We start from the raw sequence: 7,890 nt of genomic DNA, 5'->3' as shown, positions 1-7,890 counted from the left end.
GCAGGCCAAGCAGCATCATAGGAGCAGAGAGGCTGACGTTTCGGGCCGAGACCCTTCATCAGAAAAGGGGGAGGGGAAGGGGGTTCTGAAATAAATAGGGAGAGAGTGGGAGGCGGATAGAAGAGGGATAGAGGAGAGGATAGGTGGAGAGGAAACAAACAGGTCGAAGAGGCGGGGATGGAGCCAGTAAAGGTGAATGTAGGTAGGGAGTTAGGAAGGGGATAGGTCAGTCCAGGGAGGACGGACAGGTCAAGGGGGCGGGATGAGGTTGGTCGGTAGGAGATGGAGGTGCGGCTTGAGGTGGGAGGAGGGGATAGGTGGGAGGAAGAACAGGTTAGGGAGGCAGGGACGAGCTGGACTGGTTTTGGGATGCGGTAGGGGGAGGGGAGATTTTGAAACTTGTGAAATCCACATTGATACCATTGGGCTGCAGGGTTCCCAAGCGGAATATGAGTTGCTGTTCCTGCAACCTTCGGGTGGCATCGTTGTGGCACTGCAGGAGGCCCAGGATGGACATGTCGTCTGAGGAATGGGAGGGGGAGTTGAAATGGTTCGCGACTGGGAGGTGCAGTTGTTTGTTGCGAACCGAGCGTAAGTGTTCTGCAAAGCGGTCCCCGAGTCTCCGCTTGGTTTCCCCGATGTAGAGGAAGCCACACCGGGTACAGCGGATGCAGTATACCACATTGGCAGATGTGCAGGTGAACATCTGCTTGATGTGGAAAGTCTTCTTGGGGCCTGGGATGGGGGTGAGGGAGGAGGTATGGGGGCAGGTGATAATGATAAGGTGATCATGATAAAGGTTGTTACAAGATGGCAACGGACCTGGGTGTTTCAGCCGGAGCTCGTCTGCTCCACCTTCTCCTCTTTTCTTCTTTCTCTTCTCTTTCTCCTTCTCCTAGTGCTTTTCTTTCATCTTCTTCTCCCTCTTCTTGTTTTCCCTTCAACTCCCGGCCTCCGATGACAATGACTCCCGGCCTCCAGCAAGGAGCAATGATCCCCAGGCTCTGGTGAGTGAGGATCCCCAGGATCTGGTGAGTGCTGATCCCCAGGCTCTAGTGAGTGAGGATCCCCAGGCTCTGGTGAGCGATGATCCCCATTCTATGGTGAGTGAGGATCCCCAGGCTCTGGTGAGCGAGAATCCCCAGCCTCCGATGATGATCCTGGCCTCTGTCCTCAAGTGACGATTCCTGGCCTCCAGCAGGTGACAATCAAATCCCGGGGGCGATGACTACCGGCCTGGTTTAACGATGTCCCGGCCCAGCGCTGAGGCCTCCTGGCAAAGGCGTGGAACATCCCAGCCTCCTGCAGCGGCCTCCTGGCGGTGGTGTGGTGATTTCCCAGCCTGGCGCAGTGCCGTAGGGGGCCTCCTGGCATGGCATGGTGACATTTTGGCCTCCTGCAATGGCCTCCTGGTGTCGTGTGTCACACGCACAGTGTAGAGCCAGGGCCTAGTGCAGACTGGAACTAAGTGCCAGCGTGGTCTGCTGTACTGAACCCTTTTCTGTAACGCTGGACATTTTATTTCTGTATTGTCTAAAATCTTGTTACAAAAGAAGCTGTGCCAAGTACTTTTGTATCTAAGTTGGCGCCATAATTGGCGACCTATAAACTTTTCATTATACTCATTGAGTATATGTGACACTAAAGGCTATTCTATTCTATTCTAACATTCTGGGCACCTGCGTTCGAAACCTGCCATGGCAGATGGTGGAATTTGAATTCAATGGGGAGGCAGGCAAACAAATCTGATGACAGTTAAATAATTGTTGGGCAAGAGCCTATCTGGTTCACTAATGTCCTATAGGGAAGGAAATTTGTCAACCTTGCTAGGCCTGGTCAAAGTATTATTCCAGACCCACAGCAAAAAGGTTGATTCTGAACTGCCCTCTGAAATGGTCTATAAAGCTCCTAGTTGTATCACTTTCTACGAAGTCAACCCATAGCATCTGGACTGCCATGTTCGGGAAGGTAGCTCACCACCATCTTCTCAAGGGCAACTAGATTTGGGCAATAAATGCTGGCCAGTCAGTAACATCCATATTCCATGCATGAATATATTAAAAAGAAGGACATTGTTCCACCTTTTTTCCCCATCCCAAATACATACACAGTCTCATTTACCATCCTACAGGTGATAATGACATGCAAAGACTGTCAGCTACCAGACATAGACTGGTGCTCTATAAGGTACAATTCACCTGTAACAGGGAGGAAGGGTATGAAGGCAGATAGCATACGGGAGTTTTGCATAACTTCCCCTGGGCAATAAGTGACATGGATTTGGAACTTTTCCACTGCGGACAAAATGTGTCAGGTCATGCCATATTGAGCAGCTTGCACATAAAGTGAGGAAGGAGGAGGCTTGGTGGACCAAAAGATCTTTTCCTCTCCCACACCTTCCTTGTGTTGTCTCTTTTGTTGTCTTACACAGAAGTATCGTTTAATGAATGCCAACATGACCAAAATTTCACCCAGAGACCATTCTGCATGTGAGTCTGAGAGACCAGTGTCAGGAGGCTGTTTCCTTGATACTCTCTGCACTTGTTATTGACATGTTTCCCTCAGTCTACGTTACTCAGTCTCATATTCCAGTACACTTACATCTGATTTCTTTCCAGCAGTAGTGATGGAGTAATGCCATTTGCAAATCTCTGTATAACTTCTTAAGATGCTTTTAAAGGAAACAAAACCATTTTGGCAATATCGGAGAATTTATAAAACCTATCCAACTGCTCTTCTCTGTCTTCAGGCTCTACCCTGTCGTTTACTCCTGACCCCACCCCTTCCCTATTTTCTGAATATAGGCCAACGTTTTCCCAGCTACCATCAGTTCTGAGGAAGGGTCACCGGACCCGAAACGTTAACACTGATTTTTTTCTTCACAGGTGCTACCAGACCTGCTGAGCTTTTCCAGCAACTTCTGTTTTTGTTCGGAGAATTTATTGCCCGTGCCTAGTTGCCTTTTAGAAATTGATGGTGAACAGTGGTAGTCCTTGTAGTGAAGGTACTATTGTTGTGCTGTTGGGTGGGGAATTGTAGCATTTTGACCCATTAATGATGAAGGAATGTCAAAACATGTCCTGGTCAGGCCTGTTCTACTCCAAACAGGATTGGTGATGAAGAAGAGGACTGGAGCCAATTTTTACAGCCTCTGGTATGGTTTTAGAGGAGTTCTTCTGGCACAGTGGATAGCCTCCCTGTCTCTGAGCCTGAAACTCCAGGCTTATGACCCACATGATGGTCAAGGAAGATGCGTTCATAACATGGCCAAACAGATTCATCAACAGTAAATCCAATAAACAACAAAGGCAGGTTGTAAAAGTAGGAGAGATTTCTAGTCAGCCACGTGATGGAAGAAATTGGAGCCTCTATCCATCAGTATCCATAGCTCAAGGCTACAACGTGTCTGTAAAAGTACACATTAACTCCTTGGTCCTTTGTTTAGCTCATTTGGTTGGAGAGTTGGGGATCATACTGGTGCCACTGGCACATTTGATCCTCTCACTGACTGGGGTGGCTTTGGACCTGCTTCTTTATTTTACTTGTGTTGAAGATCATGGCAGTGTGGGTCAGACCTGTCTTTGGGCGTAAAACTCAAGAGGAAGATGTTGTTTTATGTATAGAAATATAGATTGCTAACGTACAACTCTTAACCCAACAATCTGTCTTCCATCTGCTCTTATTTAAAGGAGAACATGTGAATCTCTAGTTAATGCCCGCTCTCCCATATACCATTAAAAATAATGCATACACAATTAACAAGGACGCTCTTTATTCCCTGCCTCATGTACTCAATCCATTAGATGAAAATATTTGAGGAAACTTCCGAAACAGAATCTTTGCTTTTACATTCCTCTCCCCTCTCTTGAGCTGCTGATATATAATCCAGGTTAGTCCCTACGTGAGTTTCCTTCACTCATTATCCTTGAGTGAATATAGACGAATCTCTGATGGCTCTGTAAATTTGAAAGCACAACTCTATGTACTTGAGTCATCTGATTGCATACATAATAAAGTGAAATTTTCCATGATTTTTTTCCCTTACATAGTCCAGAAGCATCCAAATCTTGCATTGTGTTATTTGAGATCAATAGCTCAGCATGGACTAATGATTGAGATTTCCTTCACTTTGGTCTTTACGATTCACTTGTACATTGTGCAGTAGATCATGCCAGAGGTCTACTTATTCTGAACTTGATAATTGTAAGCATAAAGATGTGGATATTGCTATTGTCTGCTGCCCACCCATAATCATCCTTGAATTGATTAAAGCTGTAGGCTGGGGAGGTGGTAGTGTAGCAGTTTATTGACTTGACTATTATCTAGAAATCCAGCCTAATTTTGAGGGCGTGGATTTGAATCCTATCATGGCAGATGGTGAAATTTGAATTTTAAGAAAACAATGCTGACCTGTCAATTCCTGCAAAAACCCATCTGGCTCACAAATACACTTGAGGGAAGGAAATCTGCTGCCCTGACCTGGTCTGGCCTACTTGTGACCCCAGCACACATGGCAATGCGGTTGACTTTTAACTGCCCTCTGATAGGCAATAAATGGCATTGTCATTCAGTTCATTGTGGTTCGGCCACATCTGGAGTATTGCGTCCAGTTCTGGTCGCCTCATTACAGGAAAGACGTGGAAGCTTTGGAAAAGGTGCACGGGAGATTTACCAGGATGTTGCCTCGAATGGAGGGAAGGTCTTACAAGGAAAGGTTGAGAGAGCTAAGGCTTTTCTCTTTAGAATGATGAATGATGAGAGGTGACTTGATAGCGGTGTACAAAATGATCAGAGGTATAGATAGAGTAGACAGCCAGAGACTTTTTCCTAGGGTGGAGGTAGCTATTATGAGGGGGCATAGTTTTAAAGTGAGTGGAGCTGGATATAGGGGAGACTTCGGAGGTCGGTTCTTTACTCAGAGAGTGGTAGGGGCGTGGAATGCTTTGCGGGAGGGGGTAGTGGAGTCGGCCTCATTAGGGGCATTTAAGCGGCTATTAGGCGTATGGATGATAGTATAAGGTAGGGGTGGAGGTTAGATAGACCTTAGGTTTAGGGTAAAACTTCGGCGCAACATCGTGGGCTGAAGGGCCTGTACTGTGCTGTACTGTTCTATGTTCTATGTTCTATGTCAGTGATGCCCACATCCCATGAGCAAATAATTTCAGAGGGCAGGTGAAAGCCAACCAAATTTCTCTGGTTCTGATGTCATGTGTAAGTGAGACCAGATAAGGATGGCAGATTTCCTTCCCTAAAAGACATTAGTGAACCAGATGGGCTTTTACAACAATAGTTAAATGGATATCATTAATCCAGTTTTTTGTAAATTCTAGATTTTATTGGCTTCAAATTTCACCATCTTCCCTGGTGGGATTCAAACCCATTTTGCCAGAGTATCAGCCTGGGGTTGTGGAATACCATTCCAGTGACAATACCATCACACCATCACCTCCCCGTATACAACGCATCAGTAATTGTCCTCTAGAAGGTTCTAGAAAGCCTCCTTGATTTACTGCAGTCCTTGTTGCCAGGGCATGGACACCCAACTCTGTGCTATGAGGGAGTAGCAGAGTCTTGATCCATTGCCGGTGAAGGAAAGGCAGTACATTTCTAAGCCAGGATGACGTGTGATTTGGAAGCGCACTTGGATGTGAAGGTGTTCCCAAGCACACAGTGCCCTTGTTTGGGGGGTGGAAGTGATGACAGTGCTGCTAAGGATGTCTTGGTGCTGGGCATTGTGTAGATAATACATTCTGCAGCCAGAACGTTCTGGTGGTGAAGTGAGTGTGGGTGACACGGTGGCTCAGTGGTTAGCACTGCTGCCTCGCAATGCCAGGGACCTGGGTTTGATTCTGCCCTCTGGTGACTGTCTGTTTGCACATTCTCCCCATATCTGTGTGGGTTTCCTCCCACAGTCCAAAGATGTGGCGGTTAGGTGGATTGGTGATGCTAAATTGCCCAGTGATGTGCAGGCCAGGTGGGCTAGTCTTAGAAAATGCAGCATTACGAGGATGAGGATGGTGAGTCTGGGTGGAATGCTCTTCAGAGGGTTGGTTTGGACTTGATGGACTGAATGGCCTGCTTCCACACTGTAGAAATTCCAAGAGGTCTGGGTTATTTATGCTGTTGACTAAATTGTAGTGCTTAGACTGAAAGCCTTGCGTTGTTTAAGTTCCCAATTCATAGAAGAACTACATTTAATCAAAGTGTAGGGGAGTGAAAATAGATTGTAATATTTCCTCATGTGCGTGCACAACCAAAGTATTTCATTTCAATTTGCTTCTGCATGGTGAAAAAATTATTAAATGATTTAGAAATCAGGAAGGCTTAACTGGGGAGCGAAAGGCAATGTTTACACGCTTTCAAGTGCTCTAACAGCTGGACATTCCTAGCTACATGTCTTCAAACCTTGGTCCATGTATTGTGAAAGGAATTCAGTCTGTCTTCTTCCGTTCTTGAGGAAGTGGAAATTCAGGAAATGGAGGCATGTGAGTGGAATCCTAATACATCTTGTAGATTTATCCTTGGAAATTGCAAACTAATTATAAAGGGCGGGGTGACGTGGAGCAGGGTGATGTGTTGTTAGCTCCAAATTTCTATGCAACTAATTTAAGAAAAGCCATTTTGGGTAGAGGCCATGGATAGAGAGACAGAGGGACAGTACCTACTAATTTGCTGTTGTGCCAATGATTGTTACAGAATCATAGAGTCAGACAGCACAGAACCAGACCCTTCAGTTCAACCAGTCCACGCCGACCATAATCCCAAACTAAACTAGTCCCTGCTTCTGGCCCATATCCCTCCAAACATTTCTTATTCATGCATGTATCCAAATATCTCTTAAACATTGTAACTCTACGTGCATCCACCACTTCCTCCAGATGTTCATACCACATACAAACCATTCTCTGTGTAAAAAAGTTGCCCGTTAAGTCTTTTTTAAATCTTTCTCCTCTCATCTTAAAAATATTTCCCCTATAAATCCCCCATCTTAGGGAAAAGACACTTGCCATTCACCTTATTTATACCCCTCATGATTTTATAAACCTATATAAGGTCACCTCTTGACTTCCTACGCTCCAGCGAAAAAAGTCCCAGCCTATCCAACCTCTCCTTATACCTCAAAGCCTCCATTACCAGCAACATCCTGGTAAATCTCTTCTGAACCCTCTTGAGGGATTTGGAAGTAGAGTCTCCCATCCAGCTGGATTATTGTCTGGACAGGAAGGCCGTTGAGAAAGATAAAGGGAAAAATATTCAGCCTCCTTTGCAGTCTTCATTTGCTCGCCGCCAGTACCATCCTTCTCCTGGCAGCTTCGATATTGAGATGAGCTGGACTGTTGCCAGCCTTGCCCATTGTACTTGATGCTGAGCTCACCATCTGATCCAGTGTTGCCTCCATCACCCACATCACTTATTGCCACCTCAGTGGCAGTGTCTATCTCGAGTGCGGTAAGGTCCTGGGGAGTGTTGCCTCCCCAGAAGAAAGAGATCTTGGGGTGCAAGTTCACAGATCCTTGAAAGTGGAGTTGCAGGTAGACAGGACGGTGAAGAGGGTGTTTGGTACGCTTGCCTTTATTGGTCAGTGCATTGAGTATAGGAATTGGGAGGGTCGTGTGGCAGCTGTACAGGACATTAGTTAGGCCTCTTTTGGAATACTGCGTTGAATTCTGGTCTCCCTGCTATAGGAAGGATGTTGTGAAAGTTGAAAGGGTTCAGAAAAGATTTACGAGTATGTTGGAGGGTTGGAGCTATAGGGAGAGGCTGAATAGACTGGGGCTATTTTCCCTGGAGGGTCAGAGGCTGAGGGGTGAGCTTATAGAGGTTTATAAAATCATGAGGGGCACAGATAGGGTAAATATACAAGGACTTTTCCCCGGGGGTGGGGGGGGA

This window comes from Rhincodon typus, chromosome 16 (genome assembly GCF_021869965.1).
Source record: "Rhincodon typus isolate 14 chromosome 16, sRhiTyp1.1, whole genome shotgun sequence".
Taxonomy (NCBI): Eukaryota; Metazoa; Chordata; class Chondrichthyes; order Orectolobiformes; family Rhincodontidae; genus Rhincodon; species Rhincodon typus.
This window is presented reverse-complemented; position numbering follows the sequence as displayed.